This window comes from Pipra filicauda, unplaced genomic scaffold (assembly GCF_003945595.2).
Source record: "Pipra filicauda isolate LSUMZ 115617 unplaced genomic scaffold, ASM394559v2 scaffold182_size1470994_pilon, whole genome shotgun sequence".
Lineage (NCBI taxonomy): Eukaryota > Metazoa > Chordata > Aves > Passeriformes > Pipridae > Pipra > Pipra filicauda.
In genome coordinates this window covers 942480-969649 of record NW_024104290.1, presented here as the reverse complement: position 1 = coordinate 969649, position 27170 = coordinate 942480, and the positions used below count along the sequence as shown (strand labels likewise).

General features: G+C 43.0%; 1 long non-coding RNA gene across 5 annotated transcripts; it reads right to left on the bottom strand.

Moving 5' to 3' along the window:
- Positions 1-1311: 1311 nt before the first annotated feature.
- LOC113983990 lies at positions 1312-24329 on the bottom strand. 5 transcript variants are annotated; one of them, XR_005563047.1, is made up of 3 exons: positions 24117-24329; positions 3808-5085; positions 1312-2772 (listed from the first exon to the last, which is right to left on the bottom strand). It is a non-coding gene; the product is annotated as an uncharacterized LOC113983990 (long non-coding RNA). The 5 variants fall into 5 exon arrangements; XR_005563046.1 differs by lacking the exon at positions 24117-24329 and having other exon boundaries at positions 3808-3900; positions 4004-14268; XR_005563049.1 differs by lacking the exon at positions 24117-24329 and having other exon boundaries at positions 3808-3895; positions 4004-14268.
- Between the last annotated feature and the right edge of the window lie 2841 nt (positions 24330-27170).

The window sequence follows — 27170 nt, the reverse complement described above, 5'->3', positions numbered from 1 at the left end:
CAACCCTGTGTACTGAAGGATCTAATCTTTGGGAAAAGTAGACTGGATTAGAGACTGTATCTGCCAACCATCCTTTCACTCCCTTTAGATTCCCTCACCAGCACAGCAAGATTTTGCCATCACACAGAACATTCTGCATCCATTGTCTCCTTCCACTTCCCTTATCTTCCTTCCCCCCAAAAATGTTTGATTTTTTTTTTAAAGTTTTGTAGCAAACACATAATTTCTTTATACAATTTTACCAAGCCTTTGGAGGATACTTATTTCAAGCAGTTAACACCTGACCCCAATTTTTGTGGGTAATTAGTGAGCTAGATAACCACACAAAGTGGGTAATTATTTAGTACCCAAGGGTACTGTACAAGAGGGTAGAGGCTGGCAGTGTTAACAAAAGCACATCTCTAATTATTGTATCCATACTGGTGATGTTTTAAGAATAGTTACTCCATCTAATGATCCATGATAAATCAGTAAACTATTTTGCTTCCCTTAGCATGTATCCCAGGGATGACCAGGATGTGAGGGCAAAGCAAAGGGAAGCCCAGACTTCAATATGTTCAAGAGAAGCACGAGGCATCCACTTGGAGAAGGAAGTAAGACTGGAAGTGCCTGCTCTAAAACAGCCTAATAACCATCCCTAATAGGTAACAGGTTGGTTGGGATGGCTTGAAAAGCCATGTAGGAAGCTTGTAGGGCATGGCTCGGGGTCTGCTTCCTGCTTAGGTAACGTGGCCACGCTGATGGATCTTTGTATACAACCATAACCTTCATCCTGTTTTAACAGAGTTCACTCTTGCTCCCTGAAAATCAATTTAAAGCTGTACAAATGAGGTGTCTCGTGTTTGGGGCAGCTCAGAAATGCCAGAGAGTAGCACTGGGAGGAGAAAAAGAAAAATCCTATTTGATGAATTTCAATCCTCTGTCGCCTCCAACATTTATGTTGCAACAACCACATTTCTCCCATGGAAAATATTACATCCTTAGTTGAGTCTTTTCCTCAAATTTAAGAAGGAAGAAATGTGAACTATATTGAAATAGAAACCAAATAAGAAAGATTCAGCTGTCAAATACATATGAATCTCTCCAAGGTGGGTGCCAAGAGGATGGTGCCAGACTCTTTTTGGGGGATCCCAACAACAGGATGAGGAGCAACGGCCCTAAAGGAAAACATAACAAGTTCCAGCCCAACATGGGGAAGAATTTAGGGTGGCAGAGCACTGGAACAGCTGCCCAGGGAGGGCATGGAGTCTCCCTCTCTGGAGACATCCCAACCCCACCTGGACACGTTCCTGTGTCACCTGCTCCAGGTGACCCTGCCTGGGCAGGGGGGTTGGACTGAGTGACCCCAGAGGTCCCTTCCAACCCCGACTGTTCTGTGACTGTGTGAAAAAAATTTGGTTTAGATCAGCAGAACCACAGGATAAGAAGTGTTGTGCTGGAAACAGAGCAGCACACACTTTTAGGGCATCTTCAAACCAAGACATTCCGCTCAGAGGAAAAGCACTTTCCTTTTTTTAATTGCTTTTATGAATCATCACTGACATCCAAACACTTCATTTACTAGAGTCCAGTAACCCTGTTTTTCAAAGGCTCAAATTCCAAAACCTTGAGGGCCAAAAAAAACCCAAAAAAAACCCACCAGAGGTATCATTCTAGTTTGATCACAGCAATGAACTCAGCTTGGTGCTTTGGGATCATCCAAGCCAGGCACTCCAGAAGAAAACACAACTGGCAGCATCACCTGGCCCTGTGACCACCAGGAATGTAAAATCTAAACAGAGAAAGTTTGAGGGGTTTCCACAACTCCTCATATTTCTCTATTGTTCTGTGCTTGGGGTTGGTTTTTTTTTTCCTTTTGAGTGAAATAACCACAACTGAAAGAGGCCCGAAAATTGTTCTTATGTTTAAAAAGGGGCCAAGTCTCTGCAGCTCATTTATAAATAAATAGAAATAAATTGGCCTCCCCCTCAGTGATCCTCTCAGGGACCTGGTTTGCAGCAAAAGTTCTTGCAGAAATGGAGTGAGAGGAAGTTTGCAGAGAGAAGCTGGAAAACAGAAAGGAAGAATGAATTTAATCACAGAGATGGGATCAAAGCAAGAAGAGACCTTGGTAGGTGCACAGTTAGAGCAGAAAGTAGAGAAAATACAAACTATTTCTGTCTTTTTTTTTTTCTCAGATCAATTGGAATTAGCAATTCATAGGAGAAGGAATGTTCAGCCAGGGAGGAAGCTTTAGGGACTTAAGCATTAACTATAAAACCTTAAGGCCTTTCTGAGACAAGTCAATAACTTCACTCTAGGCAAACTACACAGAGATTACTTAGGAAATATCTCCAAAATAACACTTATAGCTCAGCCATAGGAACAGAATACATGGGAATAGTTTACAAATTAATAAAATGTCTTCAGAGGAGTAAGAAGCATTTACTAATACAAACAAAGGATTCTAATGATGTGAGGAATGGTACAAATTCACAGTGTGGGGCACAGCCATGGAAAGCAAAACTGGGCAAAGGCATCCTGACTTGGATATTTCCAGAACATCATTCTACAAAGTGAGGAGCTCGACAACCAAAAGCTTCTAATTTGAACTTGACTGTTTTGTAGACCACTGGCCAATTGCACATCAAGTCAGTGATAAAATCACTTCTTACCTTGCTTGCCCATAATACAGAACCACCACAACAATGCTCACCGTGTCCTGGGAGGGACTGAGGTCCTTGGAAGAAGGCTGCTGTGTCCAGAGTGCTTTTGTCATCCCCATCTGATGCCCTGTCAGTCAACAGAGAGGATGGAGTGTGGTTGAAGATCGTGTAAATTCCATTTCACCACCACCAATTCCTTTAATCCTGATTCACCCACCAGCTTTCACCTCCCAGCCCAACAGGGTATTGCCTCACCCAAGCACTATCCTGACAACAACACAGCTTAAAAAAAGTGGTGGTTGTATTTTCTCCCCATTCCCCAGCTCTGAAAACAGGTTCTCTTTGAGCTCCAACTCTATCAGTCCCTGGATAATGGAGAACAATTGAAATAATAAGGTGAAAAAGCCATAAACCAGTTGATTTCCAAGGGAAAAAGCAAAGTGAGGCTGTGCTGTTCCCCTCCTGGGAAAGGCCCTGGGACACTGCCCCCTTACTGAAACCCAAGGTTGGGGAAAAGGGAGAAGTTCAACAAAGGGTCAGCCAATATCCCAGAGGAATTCCAAAAGAAAGGTTACAGAGATTAATTCATCCCCTGTCAGAGCACGAGAAGTGGGAACTCTGTCCCCGGAGTTCTGTGTGTTTTGTCTGTGGGGAGTCACCAATCTGCCCCAGTCCGTGAGTTCTCCCAAACACAACGGATTTAAGGGAACTCAAACTCAAGGTGAAACTCCGAGTTATGTGCCTGAAGTCATGCAAAAAAGCACTACATCTCCTCCTGAATGATCTTCCAATTCCAGAGCACGGAAAGCACCTGAAAACCCCTCATATTTCACATTTCCACCCAAAGTTTCAAAGAAGACTCGATTCACGCAGAGCACAATGAAAGCTCCAAGAACCTCACTCTGATTTCAGAGAAATCTAACCTGGTTTGGTGACATAACTTCTTAAGATCTGATATTTTGAAATATATCAGTTACTAAGAGATGGAGTTATATGAACACATTAACCTAAAAGGCTGCTACAAAGAAAACCTGTCTGGTCAACATTTAATGGTTTTTTTTAAACTTCACTTGGAATATCAATAGAATCGTTGCACGAAAAATATGGTGTCTCTCAATGAACTCTTTCTTTTTTTTTCTGAAAAAGCCAGTGAAAATAATACCTGTTGAGGATGTTCAATTAGAGCCCAAACTGCTGAACCCAAATTCAACTTCAGAAACACGCAGAAAGGTTGGGGACATTTTGGGAATCTGAGCTGGCAGGAAAAGTAGAAAATTAAATTAAAGTTAGATATCCATGAGACTAAAAGCAGCACTAGAATGAGCTGTATTTTGATAGGAAAGGAGTGCTGGGGTCACCTGTAAAGGAGAGACTGTAAATCACAGATTGGGGGCCTGCAGTCCACAGATCTTTTCCCATCTCCTCCAGGAATTCACTGTGGACTATTTTCAGTTCTTCCCTACAGAAAAACCAACACAAATTGATAACATAACTATGGCACCTAAGAAAGGAGTTGGGCCTCTGAGCCTTAATTAATGTTTGTAAAGAGCCCTGAGAGACTACAGGGACCTGAAGAACCTCAAAGCACAGTAATTCCTAAACATCCCCTGACCTCTTGTCAGACTTCACCCTTCTCACCAGCACTTATTTCTTTTTAAAGAGAGGGTGGAATTATTTAAAAGATAAAACAAAGATACGTTTCCTTGGTTTTCTAGTACTACAGCTGACACAATTTAAAAAAAAATAAATAAATTAACACGTGAAGGTTTATTTCTCGCATTAAATAAATACATGTCTTAGGCACTGCAAAGGTGGGACACCGAAATATTCCCTCCAGCTGGTTGGTGGGTGCAAGGCACTGTTCCCTGCCCAGGGAGAGGCAGGAGCTGGCTCAGCAGCAGGCAGAGGAATCCCAGATCAGCCGTGCTGACAGTGGGGAGGATCCAACAGCCCTGCCCCTGTTCCAGCCCCGCCGCTCCACGTGCTCCCTGGCTTGGGCAAACCTCTCCATCCCTGCTCCCTCTCCTGCCTGCCTGATGCACTCAGACTGAGGACAGGGAGTCTCTCCTCGCAGGGTGACTCCAGGATGCCAAGACATTTATTTAGGTGTTGCTGTCAAAGCAATAACAGGCCTGGGCACCTCGACCCGAGCCCGTCACAGCAGCTCCTGCTCAGCTGCTCCACGGGTGCTGAGAGCAGACTAAACAGCACAGAGCCAGGCATCCAGGGGGATGTGACAGACAGAATGAGTGTCAGGAGGCGAGGAAGACACAGCAGCCTCCGAGGACTCACATTTGGCCCATCAGACGCTGCTCAGTCCCTGCGTGCCAGGAATAGCAGCAGGAGCAGGCGCAGCAGCTCCCGGTGCCATCCACACTTCTGCATCACTTCACGCTGCACTGCAGGCTCTGCTGCACCCTACACCCAGAGCTGCTGGTTTCTATAATGCAAAAGGACAGCAGAACACTTTAATGAGACAGAAAATGGTGAAAACAAACAGAAAAAACTGAATATCCTACTTACTGTGATAATAAATAACATTAACAGGTTACTTAACTTACTGTGATCATATAAAACACTAACAGGTTACCTAACTTGCTATGATAATAAATAACATTAATTAGGATTTCTCAAGTGTAATAAAAACCTTTTCAAGATGATTTTATTTACAAAAATACTGTCAGATTACAGACATTGCCAGTTTTAACTCTGTAGAACCAATGAATGGCTGTCAGCACAAAGGCAGTCCATCAGAAATATTTCTTCACAGAGATTTCTTCACTTGCAATTCCAACATGACTGTCCCTGAACAACTCACACAAGACCAGCTCCTCTGTCTTTACAACACTCCTTCTGAGGAACAAGGACCTCTATTTTGTAGGCAGGGAATAAAACCAAAGAAAAATAAATGACTCATCCAAGACCCCACAGGGAGTCCAGGGCACAACTTCAGGGTCTGCACCGATGTTTTAATAAAGAAAAATAAATTGTTTCACTCTAAGGGTAGAGGCTTTGCCCCATTAATAATAAAACAGGACAAGCCCCAGGAGCTGTACACAAACCAGAATCCCTGGCAGTGGAGACAATATTAAAATGGCAAAGCTAATTCACCTGGTGTCTCTAAGAAATCCCACCTCGTGTTTCCCAGGAACAACTTCCACCAGCCACCAGAGTAAACACCAATTCCCTGGGACCAAACAGAACCATGATCCCAACCCTGGTGCCCAGAGAAACCCTTCCCAACATAATCCACACCTGGGATGGTTCAGTAACAGCCCCTAATTCTCATTATCTGACCCACACAGGTGGTCTCCTGCTTCCCTCTCCAACGGATTGTCCATGTGGACCCAAGTGCAGCAGCAGGTCCCCAGTGACCATTCGATCACTTTCCTGCTTAATTGCCATTTTTAATTACTTGCGTGGCAACAACAAAAAGCCAATCTAGCAACGGAAATCCATTCCTTCAACAACTTCTGCCTCTTTCCTCAGACACCAACTATTGCTCCATAAGCCATTCCTGATTAACGTGGGGCCCTCGTGGGAAAGCCACTGCCTGTCTCCTGGTTTCATTTCCTACGACTTCTCTCCTTCAACTGACAACCCAAGTCCCTAAAAAGCAAGGGCAAAAGATCCTTCATTTTATTGTTATGAGATGACAGTGTTTTTCCCCCTCGCTCTTTTCTTTCAGGAAGATATATTAGCACTACATTTGCTCCTCCATGTGGTGGGATTTCTTAAATAAAAACGTATGTTATATACGTATGAACTCAGAACCAGAGCTGCATTAGCCTGTTAACTATCCACGTTTGCTTCAGACTTGGCCAGCCACCTAGAAAACCTGCCAAGACCTTTCTGGCAGCCTTTTCCCAACAGTTCCAGGAAAACATGGAATATTCAAAGAATTCGAGGGCCTCCCTGCTTCGTTTGTCACCACTCTCCTTGCCCACTTAAAACCAAATCACAGGCAAATTGCTCTAATGCCCTATTAAAGATTTAAAAGTGGTCTTCTGCAGAGCAGGGTATCTGAGGACAGATCTGGGCTAATATATAATGCAAACCCCTCGTTCAGATGTGATGCAATGTGGCACCAGGCAGCGAGGGAGCTGCTTTACAAACTTGGAGCTTCCCCAGTGAATTCCATCTTTCTTGGAGCTTCTAAACCTCCCTCGGACACCCAGGGAAAGGAGAGACTCGTTCTGTCCTTGTTGTTACTCCAGCAAGGGCTTCCAATGGACAGAGGGGAGGTTTAGATGGGATATTGGGAAGAAATTCTCCCCTGGGAGGGTGGGGAGGCCCTGGCACAGGTTGGGTAGAGGGCCCTTGTGGATTTATTAGATGCTGTAGTAAACTAAATATCAAAATAAACAGGGAATTATAAATATATTTATAATATCATACACCATAAATGATACATTATTATATTATACATTCCTAAAAATAAATACAATATTGCTGATCAGTAACTTCCATCCTAAAACCTACACACAGACCTGATTCACAGTGTAACTACATCATTACCAACACAGGAAGTAGTGGACACTGATTGTATTTTGTCCACTAACACCTCCTCTAGTTTAACTTCTCATTCACTAATTATTCCCACATTCAAATGAGGGGAAGCACGTGACTGAACTGTCTTAGGGCTCTTATAAAATAAGTTCTTCTTTCACATTTCAAAAGCCATTGGAAGGGCACTTTCTCAAATCAACTCAAACCACAAGATCAGTAGCAGAGAGCAATCGAGTCTTGCCTTCTTCCCTTCCCATTTCCTTCCCTGTTTTTCCTTCTCTTCCTCTTTCTTTTTTTAAAATCCCATCCTCCAAATCCAACAACCTCCTTCACGAAAGGAAATGGGAAGCCAAGGGGAAGCTGTGGCAGCTGACAGGCTGCAAACACCACTGTTGCAAACCACTCTCTGATGCCACAACTGCTATTTGTTGTCAGAGGAGATGAGAGGCCACTTCAAACACAAGAAAAACAAACTTTTCAATAAACCCACCCCAGCGCCATTAATCCCAGAATGGGTTTGACCTGCTGTTTACAGCAATTCCTTAAATCTCACTTAAGCCAAGGAATACAAAGGGCCTGCCTACACTCTGCAGGGGCTGCAGTGACCCCAAATCCAGCACCAAGCACAGATCTCCAGCCAGGATCATCTGGGAGTGAAGATCAGCTCTGACCTCACACTGGACAGTGGGTGTGAAGGCAGAGCCAGGTGTGACCCCCTCACTGCTTCTGGGACTTTTATTACTCCTGGCAATACCAGGGTTCCAAGAAATGGGGAGGGAAAAGGTCACAGCATATGTTTAGATGCAGCCCTCAATCCAACTGACCTGGCTTTTGTACCCAGCCCTCCAATAACACACTGGGGTAATTCACTCACCTTCCTCTGCTTTCCTTTCTGGCCAGGGGACACTCAATCCTTTCCCACTGCAAAGGAGTTATTCAGTGCTCCATGCTTTTGAATAACTATTATTAACACTGCAGTATTGCAGTTTTTCAATATATGAACCCAAGTGAAGGACAAACATCTATCAACCCTTCCCTTTTCTTTGCCAGTGGCAAACTATGTGCTTAATCCTGTGCAGGGGACATATATAGACTGGGCCAGAATCCAGCCTTCTCCAACATACCTCCTCTAATAGTGACAAGTATTAGCAGCTTGGGACAGGCCAGAGCTGTCCTTCCCACTGGTTCTTCCCTGGGCTTGAAGTGCTGCACCTCATCCTAAACCTTGAAACACAAACTCTGAACTCCATTCTGAAGTTTGCATAATGAATTACCATAATTCTATGGATGGTTATTAAAAACACAAGTATCTAATCTGTTCTAGGCTTGCAAACTTCCCATTAACTTCTAAAAGCAATTAGGCTCCTTTCCTAATTAAATACTGGTGGGAAAGAATTGCTTTATGAAACATTTTCAATTTGTCACCATTTAATTTCACTACACGTCTCCTTGCACTCACTTTGTGGAACTATGAGATCCTCAGTCTTCCCTTTCATTTTAACATCCATTTGGTTTTCCTTTCTAATGGGAACATTTCCCTGTAGCAGTTTCAGATTTCTCCCTGCTTTGGACCCTTTTTGCTGGCACTTTTTTGAGCCACTCTTTGTCTTCTCAGATTGGGTAGAACAGCTGCTGTGCTCTGTCTTTGGGCCCAAAAAAATATAGACAGTGCTCAGAGGATTTTCACATTAGTGTTGAGCAGGGGTTTATCCACTCCAATTTTATAACAGGAGCAAGACCTTAAATGTTCATAAAAACTTGCATTCATGGCTTGAGTTATATCTCCACTCCATCTAGGAATAACAAGGTCCACTCACCCATCAAGAAGTCAATGAGTAAACAAAACAAAAAAGAATAAATCTGTCTTTCCTGACCGTTTGCCTGCCTGGTTGTGGCTATTCTGGACATCAACAGTTGCAAGAATTAAAAAAAAAAATGCCCCATTCACAAAAATACTCTCACACTGCAATCGCTGGGCACGACATTAATGCATCACTGTTAATTATAAATTACTCCAGCCTGACATTTGGTTAATACATCATGAGAGCCAGAATGAAATCTGTGTGTCACACCTGGAACAGGGACGAGATGAGGGAAATCACCAGGAAGGAGAAGTGGCAGCAGGGTGAGTCAAAGCTGATGCAAATCTCTCCTCACTGACCCAACAGAGAGCCCCAAACCCCAACATGAGGCTGCCCTGACATGGGAACCTTCCAGATGATCTTTGAGGTCCCTTCCAAGCCAAACCACTCTATGATTCTGTAAGAACACAGGTGGAAAACAGAAATTACAGACTCAGTATTAGCTACACCCACACTGCTCCTCAACAGGGCTCTTCCAAGGGGTCTCGAGTGCAGGTGGTGGGAAGGAGGAGCCACTGCATAAAACACAGAAGAATTTCAATTTCTTTCCATATCTGCCCCAGAAACCTGATTCTCGAACTTATTTAACCAAGAAACAGGGCCATGACATTGCACAAAGAGGCTAATTTCACCCTATAGCCTGTACAGATTATTTGCTGGGGGAGAATACATTTTATATTTTGAATATATAAATTAAATCTATGCAAGTGGAACTGCCTGGAGCACCAGAGTCAGGGCAACCAAAAGTTTTGTATTCTTTACAGAACAAAAGAAAAAAATAAAAAGGAAGGGGGGGATTGTTCCCAAATAAAGCATTTTGGATCTTCCTCTGCTATGGGAAATTTCCAAGCATCAGATTTCCTTTCTGTTCCAGTTTAGACTGGAAGCTTTTCTCACCAGGTTAAATCCTGCTAGTCCAACCCCACACATTATATGAGTTTGTCTCTGGCTGAACTCTGAGGGGATACAGAACTTGGCTCAAAAACTCCCACTGGAAATGCTGAACTTCACCTGCTTTCACATCTGAACTGCTGAGCTCTGAGAAGGGAAAAGCAGGAACAAAAAAGTCAAAAAGAGGGATGTGTGATCAGATCTCTGCTCCAGCCTCACACTGCTCATTTCCAACAGAAGAGTTCCAAATATTGAGCTGCCCTATACCAGCTAATACTTTTATTTTCCAATTGCACTGTGCATTGCAATCGATACCTCCACCTCATTGGAAGGACATCTGCTTCCCTTACAGGTTATGCTTTTTAACCCTCACACACACAGAAACATCCTCCTTCCTCAGGAATTTCCAAAAGCAGCATTTCTGAGCTCGGGGCTTTGAATCTGTGTAATGAAATTGTCTTATTTTTAACTGTCTGAGCAGCTTTCAAGCAGAAGCGTGTTAGAATCCATATTAATTTGTGCAGTACCCCATCATCATCACAATTTAGCTCACAAGGTTGCTGTGCTTGGAATTCCAGTTATGACATGAATTCTATACATTTTATAGAGATTTATAAATGGCATCAATAGAACACTTAGGGCCTTATTCATTAAACAATGAGTCATTCTGGCATTCCACTCTATTCCATCCCAGTTCTTACAAAACTTTTATGTACAAATTCGACTGTACTTCAAGCATCTGATTTTGAAGTGTTGCAGCATAGTTTCAGCTGGGTGTGGAAATAGATGGAAGACACTGTTTTAAAAAAAAAAAACACAAAAAAAAATACAATAAAAAATGCCTCTAACAGTGAAAGTTTCATCTTCCACAAGTATCACAATCATGTGAAAACACAGAAGCAGAAGAAAATCTGCCATGGGCACCATTGCAAGTGTTTTCTTGCTGCCCAGTAAACCAAAGTATTTTGGAATAGAGCACTTTGGTAATAATTCCTGGCAGATAATTTCAGTGGTACACTACAAGAGGCTTAAAGGCTTCCCTTAATTTGCAGTTTACAACTGTGGCACCAGCAAACTAATGATGGGGCAGGACCACAACATGAATTTTTCCCGAATAATTTCCCTAATGACACAGAGCTTTCAGATGGACTGGCTGTATTTTGTGTGTGTGTGTGTGATTTAAATGAGGATTGAGTTGAAAATGAAAGCTGAAAATTAAAGTAAGACCTGTCAGCTGTCCCTCAGGAATGCACCTCCATCCCAAACAGTGGGTAGCACAATGCCTGCACAGCCAATATAGGACCTTTTTTTGGTCAATACTGACTGAATCCAGGCAGAGCACATCAGAATAGCAGTGAAATCATGATGCTGTGGGGTTTAGACTTCTCTAACAGCTGGAATATAAAATCTTTAGGGACAAACTGGTTACCAGCCAGGGGGAATCCGAACTGTTCTCATTCCATCCAGGTAAACTGGGATATGCTACAAACTGCTCTGCATTTTATGGTTTGGAGACCTCAGCACATGTGACTGTTTTACCTTCTCCTTGTCCTTTCAACCTCCTTCCTGACTGCTGGGATTTCTGGAGTTCCTGTAAAGCTGGATGGAGCAGAACAGTCTTGGAAGTCACAGCTCTTCCACCAAATCTGACTGGGATTAGAAAAGAGTCTCAGCAGTTGTTGGGATGAGAGGATGCACAGACACACAACTGTTCATAAGGCAATCGAGCACATTATCTGCCCTTGCCTTGGAAACCACTCCAAGATCTCATCATTCCTTGGATGTCTCCAGTTTTCTTCATTATGTATATAAACATCAGTGCCTGGTTTTTGTCTTTATCCTTAATAAGTCACAGTAAATTTGGACTCCATCTCACTGCCTCTGCCTGTACATCAGAACCCCATCTCCCAAGCAATTCCTATGCCAAGAAAAGCACAGTGCTCTCCACACCCCTGGTCCATGAGGGAGAACAGGGATGTGTGCTGAAGGGAATTGTACCATCCCCTTCTCATTAATTCCCTCTCCACGCTGCTCTTAAACTCCACTTCATGTGAAGGGACAGAAACAAGACCCAAGTTTACACATTTTGCTATCGCAGGACAAACACTTTTCTGGGAGGGGGATTGTTTCTTTTGCATTTCACGTTCCAGTGGAAATGTTCCCTGAAAAACAGTCGCTATCTCTCTGGCTATTCACAGGCTCAACTGGATAAAAGCTGGGCATGGCACAGAAATGGAAAAGGAGGAAAACAGGACACTTTTTCCCATTCACCGCTCGAGCTGAGAGAAACAAAACTGGCAATTAAAGACACTGTTCAGGGCGAGCCACCTTCCTTTTGCTTCCTCCTCTTCCAATTTACAGCTCATGAGTTGTTCCTTTCCTCGTTGCAAAAGGTCCATAACTGTAACACTGCCACATTCTCCTGGAAATCCACTTAAATGGCATATGATAGAAGCCATATGATAGGAGCTTAATTACACAGAGGGCATATGGAAGGCATATGACATAAGGACATATGGAAGGCATATGATAGAAGGGCATCCGAGGACATATGATGGGAGTCTAATTAATTGACAATACATTCCTCTCATCAGGGGGAGAGCTGGAATGCTATTTTGTTCAGAAGAAAAATATGCACATTGAATTATGTTTCCCACTGACCATTCTCCTCTTTAATTATTGTTCTTTGGGGCAAGATAGATCATTTAATTTACATATCATACCATCTACATACTTAGCATGAAGTTATGTTTAATGGCCACAAACTGCATTAGGACAAACCAGCACTATTTTTGAAGCTTATAGTTGTGCAAAGCAAATCTAAAATGCTCCCACCAAAACAAGAAGAGACTGTTCTTATTTGGGATTATTACCAGTCCTTCGTAAAGGTGCTCCCAGAGAAGCACCAAACAGGGTAACAAAACCAACCCTTATGGAACAGCTCTGCTCTGGATGGGAGTCAATGCAGCTCGTGGATTTACAGCTGAAAATTTGCACACTTCCATCTGCAAAAAGATTTATGGGGGGGGAGGAAATAAGGTACTGCCTAAAACATGCCAAAAAGATTCCTTGTTTTTAACTACCTGCCTGTCCTTAATGCATGAAACACAGAAGCAGGGTTGTGTTAGCCCAGAAACTTTCCTTGTCCTAAGGAACTGCAGAGTTATAAACCATGGCAGTGACATCTATAACCTCTTTGAAAACAAGACGAAATAAAACCCCAGTAATCCACTTTTTGGATAAGAAGTGAGCCCTGTGTAATGCTCGAGAACCCTCCAGCTTCTCTTTGCATTCAGTAACCAAGGATCTGCAGATATTCAAGTTTTTAAGTGCCATTTTACCAGGAAAAAAAAAAACCCACAAGGTTTTTCTGGGTTACTTAGATACCTTGAAATATCATTATCATGTTCACACTTTTAGGTTAGCCTAATGAAATTAAGCCAGTGACAACTCTTTACTTTTATTCACTAGCTTAGAAAGTTTACCCACAGGCAGACAGTGCCTCTTATTTCTGGGAACTCGAAAACTCTTGCCAGAATTAGTCATATACAGAGTCAAAAGATCTAAGGTTCAGGTTCTGGACCCTGATCAGGTCTTCTGGTCACCACTTTCAGGCTGCCAAGGGACCTGAACCCGGAACACTCCCAACATTAAGATGTTCACTTTTGTGTTCCAACTTCATGAGATAAAACCCCAGAGTTCTGGAGGGTTTTTTAGGTCACAAATATTAAGGCAAATAAACACATAGATTTCAACAGCATTTAGGCACAGCTGGTATATTCCCTGCATTTTAGACAGGGGGGTCTTTTGTCCCACAGCTCCTGAACCCGACCTTCTGGGAGGGAGAACGAAACCAGCTCTATTGGAGGCACCCAGAAGCATCAACCTTTGAAACCCCCAATATAACTGTACAAACCTAGGGAAAAACCCTCAGGAATCACCATTTTAGCTGAGTGTAATCACTTGTGGGTATCCCTAAGAACAGCTCTCCTGAGGGCTGGGGAGATTTAGGTACTTTCACAAAACCCCTTTATCCAGAAGCATCAGCACCATCGGGTTTAACTCCCACTGTGGAATTCACTGAGCCAGAGACTAATGGAAAGGGAACAGATACAACACAGGATGTTTTTACCTTTGGAGATTCCTGACTGCTGACCATGGAGGCAATAACACTGATATGTTTTTGGGGATGTTACACATTAGCTGGAAGGCTAATAAAGTCACACAAGCACTACTGGTCTGCTGGATTTGCTAAAAACTCAATAACGCTGCACCAACAAGTGAAAAAACGCCGAGAGAACCAACATTTCTGGAGTTCTAGAGAGGCAGAAGAAAATAAAAGGAGTTTCCAGCTCGTCTTACCTGCTCTTTGCTGTTCCACATGTCCAGAGCTGAGGAATTACAGTCGCTCCTCACGCCGTTGTGTGCAAGACCCAAGGAAAGCTAGGAGGTTGTACAGTTATCTCCCTTGGTGTAATTCTAAACTATACAACCTACTACCTCAACCTGGATGCATGCAGTCAAAAATGCTGAATTCTACCCACCACTCCACGGCAGACACATTGTGCCAGGGGTTTCCACTTAAATAAAAAAAAAATAAAAAAAAAAAAAAAAAAAAAAAAGGCCTCCGGATTCTTGGCGTGCTGATTTAGAAGTGAAAAAAATATGCTTTGTTTGGACAAACAGCAGCTCCCCTACGTGTGTGATTAGATAAGACACAGCAAGGCAGGGTTATTCCTGCTAGGTACAGATCAATTTTCACACAAGAAGGAATTTTGTCCCTGGACAAAAAAAAAAAAGTAGTTTTCCCCCCCTTCCGCAGCAGATGCATCTGCACTACAGCACAGAACATATACATACATTTATTTTTTGGTGGTTTTTTTTTTTTTTTTAAAGCACTTAAGAAGGCTCAGGATGAAATCTGTCCTGACATGTCTCTTCCTTTTTGAACACACATAACGTTGACCTTGGAACAGGCGCCCGGGCTCCCGGATGTTTAAAGGACGATTGCAGGAGTGGGATTAGGAGAAGAACTGCAAAAGGGGGCAGAAAGTTTACAGCGAATTTTACCCTTGTTAAAATTAACCATTTTAGAAAACGCAACCCCGGGCCTCTGCCAGCAGCCAGACAGTGTTCCCTCAGCAAGGAACATGTTTTTAACTTGCATTAGTGCACAGTCAAACAAGCAGGATGTTATCCTTGTGACTCACTCCCAGCACCCACCAAGGTGCTACTTAAAGCCCTGTGCTGCCTTTTTATTATGGCTCACAAACAGGGATTAAAAGGCTCACAAACAGGGATTAGCATCCTAAAATATGCTGCTGGAACTGGCTGAGTGCTGAGATGCTGCCTCTCAGGTGAGGGCACCCTCAGGCACAGCAGCTCTGGGCTGGAAGGGGATTCCACGGGAATCAAAGCCCAGGAAAGGGTGCTGAGCTCTGCTCAGTGCACGTGGGCTTGGTTGGTCCTGTTTTCTCAGGATAAAGGAGCACTGCTGCTTGTGAAAAAGGCACCTTTACATTCCAGGACTGAACAGAAACAGAGTTCAGCTTGCAACAGCAGAAGGATATTTGGGGAAAAAACCACAAAACAATCTTTCTGCAAGGTTTAAATGTCCATGATGTTGACAGGATCCAAATTTCTAATGACTCCATACTTGGTAAAGTTTACTTTGACCTAATAGTGGAAATACAACATATTATTTTAGTTAACAGCAGAGTCACTGTGAACTATTTTATTAGTCAGAACAGTGATCCAAGCACAACCCTGGATAAGGAAACCACGGCTCTCTGGCCCTGTACTCTGACCAGGAGCTTTTCTGTTGTCTAAAACCATCCAAATCCTTGATGCAACACCATCATTTTTGTGCACTGAACATTTGTTCTCTGACATGAGATCCAATGATGCAACTAAAGCACCTCTATGGAACCTGTGTGCTCACTTGGGGTGATGGAGGATCCCAAATCCCACCAATCCCTATGTGACATAGCAGACAAACTCCACTTTAGACTTTAAAAACCATCCTCTTTCACATTTTGCAGCTATAAACTGAACCCTTTCAGCATCACATGGCTAATCCCCTCACATTTTCCACAACTTATCCTTGCAAGTGTTTTTCTGCACCTCAGTCTTGTAATAGCTAACATTACATCATTCAAAGCATTGTAAAATTATTGATTAAACTGATCAGATAGAGATGTATAGATATATTCAGATGGACTTATATATAATTATATATAATACATATATTGTATAATTATATAATATATAATATATAATATATATTATGTATATAATATATAATATATTGTATAATTATATAATATATTATATATATAATGTATAATATAATATATATTATACATATATATTATTATATAATATAAATATAAATTGATGTAATATTATATCACAGAATCAATTAGGTTGGAAAAGACCTCTGAGATCATCAAGTCCAACCCATGGCCTAACACCACCTTTCTATTTATATAATATTATTTAAATTATATATATTTAGACAATTTGCATATAGATATATAAATTGATCAGCTATAGATGAGGAAGGTGCTCTTAACATCACCACTGCATTGAGATTAGCACACCTTGCAGACCAGGTATTTCTAAGCAGAGCTGAGCAAGAAAGCTTGTCCCATAATTTGCTCCAAAACAGAAGGTAAAGAGTTTTGTACCCTCAGTTCAGCAAAGGTCTTTTCATACACAGACTACAATAATAAATTCCCTTTGAAAAAATTCCTTTACTCTCAACTTGCACCTAAATAACCTGAATTCTTCTCAGGCTGGCAAAGGCCACTGTGGCTGTTTTGTCCATGACTTGCTGCTCTTCCATCTCTTCCTCAGCACATTCCCCAACCCCTGAGCTGTGAGCTCTGAGCTGGCACCCCCTCAAGGAGCCTTCTCCCTCCCTCCCCCAGCTCTGTATTGAGCAGGGGAGCTGTGCCCTGCCTGGCACACGAGTCCTGCCCCAGCCCTGAGCCCTGCTCCAGGTGCCAGGGAATTGTTGCTTGGACAACACTTCTCCTCCGAGTTCCCACACGTGCCAACGCCACCCAGCACAAATAAGGGACCTGGATGGACTCAAAGTACTTTCTATCCACCAAAGCAGTTTCTATCCCAACCCCTAACTCACCCTCTGGTCAACTTTTAGACACCTCCCCATCCTGCTGCACACATTTGGACTCCATGATCTCAGAGGTCTTTTCCAGCTTAGTTGATTCTGTGATTATCCTGGCAAATCTTCCCCCTTTATTCCCCCTGGCTTCAGCATTTTGTCCCCAAGCTTGGACACCTGAAAATGTCTTTGCATCCCAGAGGAACTGGAACTTCAAGCAGCAAAAAGTGTCACGCACCCTTCAGTCAGAGTATCTGCTGCTGTTACTGAAGTGTTGAGTTTAAGAACTGAGATCAAATAGGAAAAAAGAAGTTTCTGACTGCCATTCCTTCCGTGCCTTCATGTCATTTCTCAGTGCCTGGGCCTGTGGTAACTCCCTGTGTCCACAGCAAACACCCTCCTGGGAGCAGAGCAGGGCACAGTCCCAGTGTCTGGTGAGACACTTCCCTTTGGTGGCACGAAGCTCCATGTTTGTTTTCCGGTGATTTTTGCCAATTATGGCCTTACCCAATTAGCACAATCATACCTAATTAGGTAATTAGGGTAGATCAGTGATCTAATGGCAATGTTCAATCACAATATGTATCGATGGCATGGAAGTTCCTGTGGAATGGTAGGACAGGGAGAAGAGCAGAGCAGGTGCTCCTGCATCAGCCTCTTGCCTGGGAACCCTTTTAGGCCTCTTGCTTTTTCAGAATCCCAGAAATGATTTCCCACTTCTGTGGACAGAAGGAAATCTCAGTCCCAGCCCAGCCAGGCTTACTTGAAAGCAGCAGTGTAATTAAAAAAATCCTGTCTGGTTATTTGGTGTAACCCTCTGATTCCCGAAATGCTGAAGGAAACGTGAAGACAATTTCCTTGGATGCTTATTTTCATTGTCATTGGAGCAGCTCTCCCCAGACAGATGCAGGCACCAGCCCATGCCACTGCCCTCAGAGGACACCCTGAGATCAAGGTGTAACCTTTACTCTGGACAAGGAAGTTATGCAGCAGCATCATTTGTTTTACTGCTTGTTCCCTTCAGCCGAGAGAAGAATTCCCAAACCTGCTTTCCCCACTTCACTTTGGTGTAATTCCAAATTTGTTATTTAATTTCTCCAAGAACAAGGAGAGAATTCCAATCCAGAACTGATTTTCAGGATTGTCTGGCTGGAACATCCCACTCTTTTCGAACATACTTCACACCAATTTAGTCACAATACACAGAAAAACAGGGTTTGAGAGGGCAGAATATTCCCAAATAATGACACAGAAAACAGTGCCTCAATGTATTAATCCCCTATATCACACTTTATATGCATTTTCAGACCTCCTATTGATATGGACAAGATATGAACAAGACCACAAGGATTCCAGCAATGGCCACTCACTACAGATGTGTTCAGGAAGCTGAATTTTTGTTATTATCATCAGCTGAGCTTTGGCTCTGAATCTTTAGGGCTGTGAACGATGCAGAAGAAGGAAGAACCCACCTTCACTCTCAGATCCCAGGCAAGGCTTGCCAAGGAAGGGAGTGGGAAGCAGAAAATACTCATGAAGCAAATGTGTTTCCTTAAGCCATTGAGTGAAAAATAAATACCAAAACCCACAAATGATACTGTTCCAGTTTGAGGTCTGAAATCTTGTTTGCCAAATTTCAGCCTGGAGTGATCTTTTTTTTTTTTTTTTTTTAACAGTTGATTTTCCTAAAGCTCAGACAGAAGGGATTTTACACTGGAAACGCTGACACGATTCCTTCTGGTCACCTCACCCCTTCACCTTCGCTTGAAGAAACTTTTTTATTAGAACTTGGTTGTGATGAGGAACCTCAAGAGGTTCAAAGGTTTACTGCAGCTCAGAGAGCTCTCCTAGAAGTCTGGCAAGCACACTAAACAGGGCTGGAACTTCAGGAGTCTGCAAAACAGGGCAAGAAGCCCCATCTGGGCTCAGCCGAAACCGAGAGCGAGCAAATATTTTGAAAGCTATCCAAAGTTTTTCAACACATCACAAAAACCCTCCCTGCCTCAACTTTTAGCAAGAATTACAGCAATCTGAAGATTTACTCAATATTACATTTCAGTGTCTGGTGCTTTCTAGGGGAAGGGTGGCCACGCTCTCAGCCCTGAACCAAAAGGAGCTTTTGGGAGCAGCTGGGGCACAGGATCAGCTCGGGGGGAGACACCAGGATACAGATGCCCTGTGCTGCATCTGAGGGGGCATCAGGGATGCTGGTGGCACAAGGATTAAGTGCTGATGACTCTAAATAACCCCAAAACCTATTTTTTAGCTTAGTCTGGGCCTGCTGTATGAGTGAGCAGTGCTTTTGGAGTGAAGCTCAGTGAGCCCAGGTTGAAAGCTCTTGTTTGAGATCCTGCAGGACCTGAAGCCAAAGGTGGTTTCACCTGCACACTTAAAATAAAGGAACTCACAGGTGATTTCCCAGTTGGTGCCACTTCCAGGGTGGACTGGTGAGGCTGGATTTCATCATGTACAACCAAAGGTTCCCACAGTCCACCTGCAGCACACCTCTCCACCTTCAGATTGCTGTGGTTACTCATGTAATGCTCCCAAATTATGGAGACTCCCTGGCTCAAGGGCAGGTATCTTACTAGTCTTGGATTCCTCCCCTAAGAACATCCTCTCCTTATTTTCTCCCTTGCTGATTAGAAGCAAATAAACAAAACAGGGGGGGAGAGAAAAAAAATCAGATTACTGAAATAACCAGAATACTGAAATTTATCTGCCTTTTAAGAGTTTAACCAGATTTGATTATCTGAATAAGAGTATTTGGATACGGTTCAAATTCCAGGGTACACAATTACATTCTGCTTATCATGAATCCCATTTGCCACTGCATATGGTTATTCTAATTACCAGAATGCTATTGTGTGCTCCTCTGCTGACAAGGGCTCACTGTGCTCCACACCAGGCTGGGAAAAGGGGGAGCACACAAAATATATTCATTTTCATACCCCACACAACACCCTGGCCTGCAAGAACCTCTCAGGTGCTTTCAGTGGGAGCTGTCAGCAACAGGTCTTATCATTTGGAGGGGGAAAAAGGGATGATTTACAAAATCTGGGGGAAAAAAGAAAAAAGAGGAGTCTGCTTTGGGAAAGCTTTGGTTTGCTTCCTCAGGGAAGAGCTGCTGGGAACCACAGTGGGGTTGGATCAAGGGTTGGACTTGATGATCTCGGAGGTCCCTTCCAACCCAGCTGATTCTATAAATTTAAAGCTCCTTATCCACAAAGTGAGAGGGAAAAAAACCCACAAACCTCACAAGAAACAAACAGGTAGAAACTCCACAGGCTCCAATTAGTTTTTTCCACCCTACGAGGAAGACACGTTTCAAGGTTCTTCACATCATTTCATCAGACCCCGGTTTCACTCGAAAACGTAACGAAGTGCAGTGAAACACAGCCAAGAGAAAAGAAACACAAATTAAGGCTGAAAACACAACCCGGTCCCTTTTCAAAAGGTTGAGTTGAAAAACAAAAGGGGGGGGGGGAGAATATTGGAGGCTGCAGTTCAAAAGAACAAGGGGCCAGTTTAGCGAGAGAGACGAGCTAAAATAAAGTTTAAAAATTCAGTAAAACGCATCGAACACGTTCTATTGAATTTATTGAATTCCCTACGCCGTGCTGGTGGTGCTGTGCCCTCTTTGGCATCCTCCCTGCAGCACCTCTTGCTGCAGAGGACAACAGCCTTCAAAGAGGCTTCCCTGGGCATGTTTAACCTGTCCCATAAAGTACAGGCCAGAAAAATGCTCAGGCTCAGGATGTAACTCAGTGGTTCTCCTCAGAGCAGCACAGGCCCTGCATCTCACCCCATCTCTGATGGCACCTCTCTGAAGTTTTGTGTTTAAATCAATTCTCTCACCAGAAGGGAAAAAAACAAATGGGTATTTATTAGCAAGTCCCAACATATTCAGTGAGAAACTGCACTAAAATATTTTACAGAGAAAAAAAAAATAAGTATTGATTTTCTAATCCAAAAAAACATGCTTTCAAACCAAACTGTGGTACCTCATTTTGGGGCCAAGCGTGCCCAGTTCCCCTGCCATGGGCTCTTGGCACTCTCCAAGCAATGCCACCTGAAGTGCCATCCTCTGGGAATATCTATGACAAATCCCAGGCTGTTCTCAGCATATTTTGCCATGTCTCCAAATGGCTTTACAGAGGAGAGACCACCATACAGAAATATGGATTATATTGGGAACTGGGTTTGGTCACCTCATTTCTCCTTGGAGGGCAGACTAAATGAGCCCATTCTTCCTTCAGAGCCAGAACACAGGCCTCTAATATTCACTGTATATCTAATATAGTGAATATCTAACACAGCAAATTAGATATTTAAATAAAAAACTCAAACCCCAACACAGAATATTAACAGACCCTCAGGAAAAAAAACAAACAAACCAACCTTTTTTACTCTCAAAACTAGATGCAATCTCATGCTACTATGAAACAACTTCAAGTGGAGATCCCAGAGCAGATCTTGACTCCAGGCCCCTATTCTGGGTAATATCCCACAGCCAGGTTTCCATGTGGCCCCTCAGCACCCAAACCTGAAAGATATTTATCCTATATATACATATAGGAGGGGAATATTGACCACCAGCCTCTACACCCCAATTTACAGTCACACAGACGCCAAACTGTGGGATTTGTTCCCTTTTTTAAAGCCACTTTCAATCACAGGGAGAAAGAAGAGTAATTAGACATCTCTGACATCATTTTATGCTTCTATAGTAAATAGAAAACACATAGAAAACCCTGGAAATTCAGTAAGGAGGAAAAAAAAAACCCTCTTTTTTTGGACGGCAGCAACGTGCGTCAAAGCGGCCAAGTTGGAACCCAGAGAAATTTAAAAGTGGAAATGCAGAGCAAATCTTTGGGAGAACTAACACTGAAAAGCTGCTGGAAAGAAACAGTCAGACTTTATTTTGAGTTTACAGCCTAATTATTTTCATATAGAAACTGTACGTTGGGGTTTTAAAAAAAAAATGACTCCTTCGAAAATAATTGTTCCACTTTCACAACTTTAAAGGTTAGTTTTGTGCAGAAGGTTTTATACTGCCTGCTTCCATGGTGGGGTTTTTTCCTGCTCTGTGACTTCTTTTGGAGTTTACAGCATGACTATTTTCCCTTAAAAGCTATTTTAAAAGACATAAATACCATGAAATTGGAAGGAATGGGATTCTACAATAAACTCATTTTTGAGAGAGAATAGGAGTTGCAGGGCCAATCCCCTCCTGTGTCCCAGAGCTGCAGTGTGCCCAGGGATTCCTGGGCATAAAGGAACAGAAGTGACTGTTCCTGTCCCAAACAAATTGCTGCCACTCAGCAAAGAAAGAACAGACCCATGTTACTTTATAAATGAAACCACCTTATCTGCTTCCCAACGAGCTCGGAATTCACCATCCAGGAAGGTTCCCTACCACGTCCCCACTGCCAGACCGAGGCAGAAGGAAGCTGAGGTTTAATTTCTTCAGCCTGATGTCAAATTTAACTCCCCCATCCCATCTCACCCAGGCACAAACGAGCTGCTGTTTGTTTCTTTTTTTGCACGAGTGTATTTTAACACCACCCAAAGCCGAGATGGCAATCGCAGAGCGAGGGTCGCAGCTCCAGTTTGATACTCCTTAAAAAGAAAATTAATTAAAAAAACCCCCAACAAAACAAACAAACAAGGGAGGAGGGGGGAAAAAAAGGCATTAGAGGAAAGACAGAAACAGCAAAGCAGAACATTGTCAGGTTAAATGCAGCAACACAACCCTGTGCACTTGCCAGACAGACACATACCTATAGATACAAGCTTGTGTGGAATATGACCACAAGTTCGGATCTACGGGTTTGTGGCCCCAGGCAGGGTTTCTCTGCTGTCATTTGCAAGGTTTGGGGCTCGATTTTTTGGAGGAAAAAAACCCACTCCTGCAAAACGAAATATCCGAGCTGTTAGTGAGGAGGAGCCTTCGTTCCCTCAGCACCTTCAAACCCCTCCAGTGGAGGATGGGGGGGGCACAGTCACTTATTGACTTTGCTACAACACAAGCTACGGTTTCCTGCACCCCCCTGGAACCTTTTGAAAGGAAAAAAAATCAGCAAAACCAAAATGAATTTCAAACCAAACACAGTCAAGCAGATGCGTGGTTCTTTCTCCTAAGTGCTTTGCTGGACAGAGTTGCACAGAACTGAGGAATCAACAGCCAGCGTTGGAGGTACAGCCCTGACAGTGCAGCAAGTTATAAAACAGCAAAGTTTTTGTATGTAAACAGAGTGACAATGCACAGCCACCCCCCCACCCTGCAAAAAAAGTTGTCCTGTTTCCATTCTGGCAGCCTGGTTGAAGCAGAAATAAGAAACAACTGCCTAAGAGTTGTTTTAACTTTCAGAGAAGTCATTACTGGTCTGAGGTTCTATTTTAATTCTATTTTTAGAGAACAAAAAAATCCCTTCACTCTGTATAAGTTTCCCCCCACTCCAGCTCTCTGCATTTCTTCCTAAAATGACACAGACAAATGTAAAACTTCTTTAGGATATCTCAAATAAGTCTTGAAAAACAGTGGTGGAACAAAGTTTTGCCACTGCAAGTAAGAAGTGTCCCCTCCTTCCCCTGAAGTTTCCAAGTTTTCTTTCCTGTGTAACTAATATTTCCCATTTTATTGGTGGGCAACTGGTGGGGAATTAGGCTGAAAAGCAGCCTGGCTGTGAGCTCCTCATAGAGAAAATCAGTGAGATCAACTGTTGCTTAAAGTGTCACAAACTTTTCACATTCTACCTCTTCTCTTCAGGAGACAAACTGTATTAATGCAAGTCAATGTTATTCTCTATAAAATGAAACAGTCCACACTTGGAAAAGAATTTTGTTATTTGGAGGCTTTTAGAAAATTCCCCCACTTCTTGTGGAGGTTCTTAAAATAAATCACTTCAACCTTTCCAGCCTGGCAAATATGCAACTCTAAAATACAATTTTCCTTTATTTGGAATTACTGCTTGGGCTGGGCTACAAGGAACTCCCAGCAATAGATGTTAAACTTTCACCATCTGTCCAAAGGTTGCCTAAATTGATCCCCTAAGTTTAGATTCCTATGACACTTACCTTAAAAGTGTCCAGCTCTCAGCACTCAAAATCCACGTTGCAGGGGATGAGCATCTTTGAAAAACCAGGATAACTTCCGTGCTGGAGGCAAAACGGGATCCAGGAGCCCCCCAGAAGTCAGGGAGCTCTGGAGGCAGTGGGGCAGGGAGCACGTGGCCCTGCAGGAACAGCCACATCCTGCACAACCACACGTACTGTGCCCTGGGAGCTGCAAACGGAACACAACAAATGTGACCCCACCAAAAATAACCCAGGCCCCCCATCTACAAAGCTCATTTATTCCCGGGAACCTGAGGTTAAAAATGCAGGTTTTGTCCTTTGCCCTGGCTAACGGGCACAACTGGCAGGAGCCAGGAATTCTGCTGCTGCAGGTACCAGGATTTCTTACAGTGGCAAGGAATTTTTCTTTAGGCAAAACTGCATAAGACAGTGTATTTTCCCTTATATTCACTACATTCATTTTGACCCTAATATCCTTTACATTAAGGTATGTATAATTTGCTTATTTTTATAGGTATATAAACTAATTTCCACGTCTCTCTGCTGGCAAAGAAATACTTTATTTTTTTTCATATAAGACAGGAAAAAAGTCATGATCTCACTGCAATGCTGGGGGGAGGTTATGGGTTTACTCAGTGTTTCTAGTTCCAAAACCTGTTGTTTGGGTTTTTTTCACCCTTTAATCCCATTTTCTAACCACTGGGACAGCTCAGGCCCGTGAAGGAAACCAAGCTGCAACATTTGGGTGGCCTGTCCATCCCTCCTTGTGGTCCAGGACACGTGTCCTCAGTCCTGCCTGGGCTGCAGGGAAGCTCCAGGTACCCAAAGCCAGACCTTGGAAGAGCCCAGCACACGTTTGAGGGCAGCTGGGAGGTGCTGACCCACCCAGCAAACCCCCCCCTTTAATTCTTTGCCTAAAGGAGGGTTGATCTCTGCCTCATCTCCCACCCCCTTCGCCACCTGATTGGCTTTTCCAAAACAAAAGGAGTGTTGGGATCCACCAGCAGAGCTCCACTGGGTGAAAAAGGGGGAGAAAAAGGGAAAGCAGCACTAGCTATGCCTAGAAAAGCTCCAGGTATGCCAAATAAATCCCTGCAGCAGGTCCCACCATAAATCTGAGGGAGCCCTCCTGCATTCCTGCCCCGGGCGAGGGCGGGTCGCTGGCACAGGGGTGGCATTCAGTGGCACCTGTATGTTATAAATTACCCTGGAACCAACCTGCTCCTGCTCATACACTCTGGGAAACAAACTCCTGGACAGCTCTTGAGCCATTTGATAAATTCTTGAGCGATTTGACAAAGGCAGCAGCAAATGAATCTTTTTGTTTGTTGAAAGACACAGATTTTTAATTTATTTTTTTCCTGTGTGAGCCCTGGTTTTTAAACATGAATTCCACTTATATCCAATATATTCAGAGAGCCATAGATTATACAAGATCTGGGGTTTGCAACGTTTCCCTCCACTGATTAATCACACAGCTATTGTACCTTCTGAAAACTTGATGAACATACACACAGTGGCAGAAAATCCATGACAGGCAAACAAATCAATCACCACCACACTGGATTTGTCTCAAATGCTAAAACTGCAAACAAAAAGTTTCAACCTGTACATTAAGGAGCACGGGATTAATATTAAGGCTTGTGATGTTCCTTACACTGAGCATAATTTGCTTCATTATTCATTTTATAATATATTAATGAACTCAGGACCAACAAGGTACCAGAACACGGGACAGCCCAAAAAAAAGTAATATACACTTTTGCTAGCAATAACCCAGCATAAAACTGGCTTGTTAGAGATTTATAGCCAAAGGAATATAGAAGGAAATATTGCAGAAATCAAGTCTCTAAAGACCCAGCACTGGGGCTGGTCTGTGGGTGGTATTCTTGCAAACCACAAAGCATAAATGCCCTGTCCAGGAAAATCGATCATTATGGAATGCATTGTGTGCCTGAGCAAAAAGCTGTTTGCAGCCATTTCATACTTCTGCCACAAAAATAAGACAAATGAGAAACACCACTGCTAAATAATTCCCATTCTTTTCCCTCACCTCTTCCCCGCAGTCTAATCAGGCCCATAAATACATATATATACACATATAAACACACATGCACTCTATCTCAGGTTTAAAGACCTGCACTCCCAATTCTTTAAGGATTTCTGTGCTTCAAATAATTTTAAGGAATTAGAAGGAAAAGGGAGATACTGACTGGGGAATGGATGAGAAACCAAATTACCTCAGCAGCAGCAGCATTCTGCAAGATTTCTTCTCGCCCGTGCGCTGCCATATTGTTTGTTAGGCCCAACTCTTCAAGGAATGTATCCTGGAAGACAAAATATTTATGGATATTTCCATGGCATATTTTCAACAAATGAGTTCTATCTTTCTATAGGAACGACAGAAGCTTCAGGAGCAAAAGGAACAGGCAACGTCCTAAGGGAGAAATTACTCCCCCCCTCCCAATATCTTCATTTTTCAGTTTGTGTTTTTTTTTTTAATGATATTTTTTTCCACGTTACACCTTTGGATCAACCCACTCCTGCCCTCCCCCCCCCCCTTCCTCCGGCACGACGAGTGAAATCCGTGGAAATAAAACATTCCTTGCAACACAAACATTTCAGAAGTTTGCCAGTCCTATCCCCACCAAAGCCACCAAGAGAAATAAAAGCACCGTGGAGGTTGTAACAGCAGTTAGTAACACACACCAACTCCTCCAACTGATCAGCTATCACATCCAGATCCTTCCCCAATTAAAGTTTGATAAAACAGAATCAAATAGGAGCATCGTTACCTGCTCTGGAGAAGGTTCACCAAGCAAGCTTTTTAAGCTTTTTGACTCTTTTAACACTGATACAAGGAATAATTATTTCTCTCTGCCGACGCGATTGTTAAAAGAAGAGAAACCCCGGATTGTGGTGGCTTCGTGGATGCTATTCTTTTTGCACCACAGCAGGATTCTTGGCTGCCAGTCCAAGCTGCTTTCACTTGCCAAGTTTTAAGATGCCGGTTTTGCCTTTCATTTTATTGTTCCTTTCGCAACGTTAAAGACC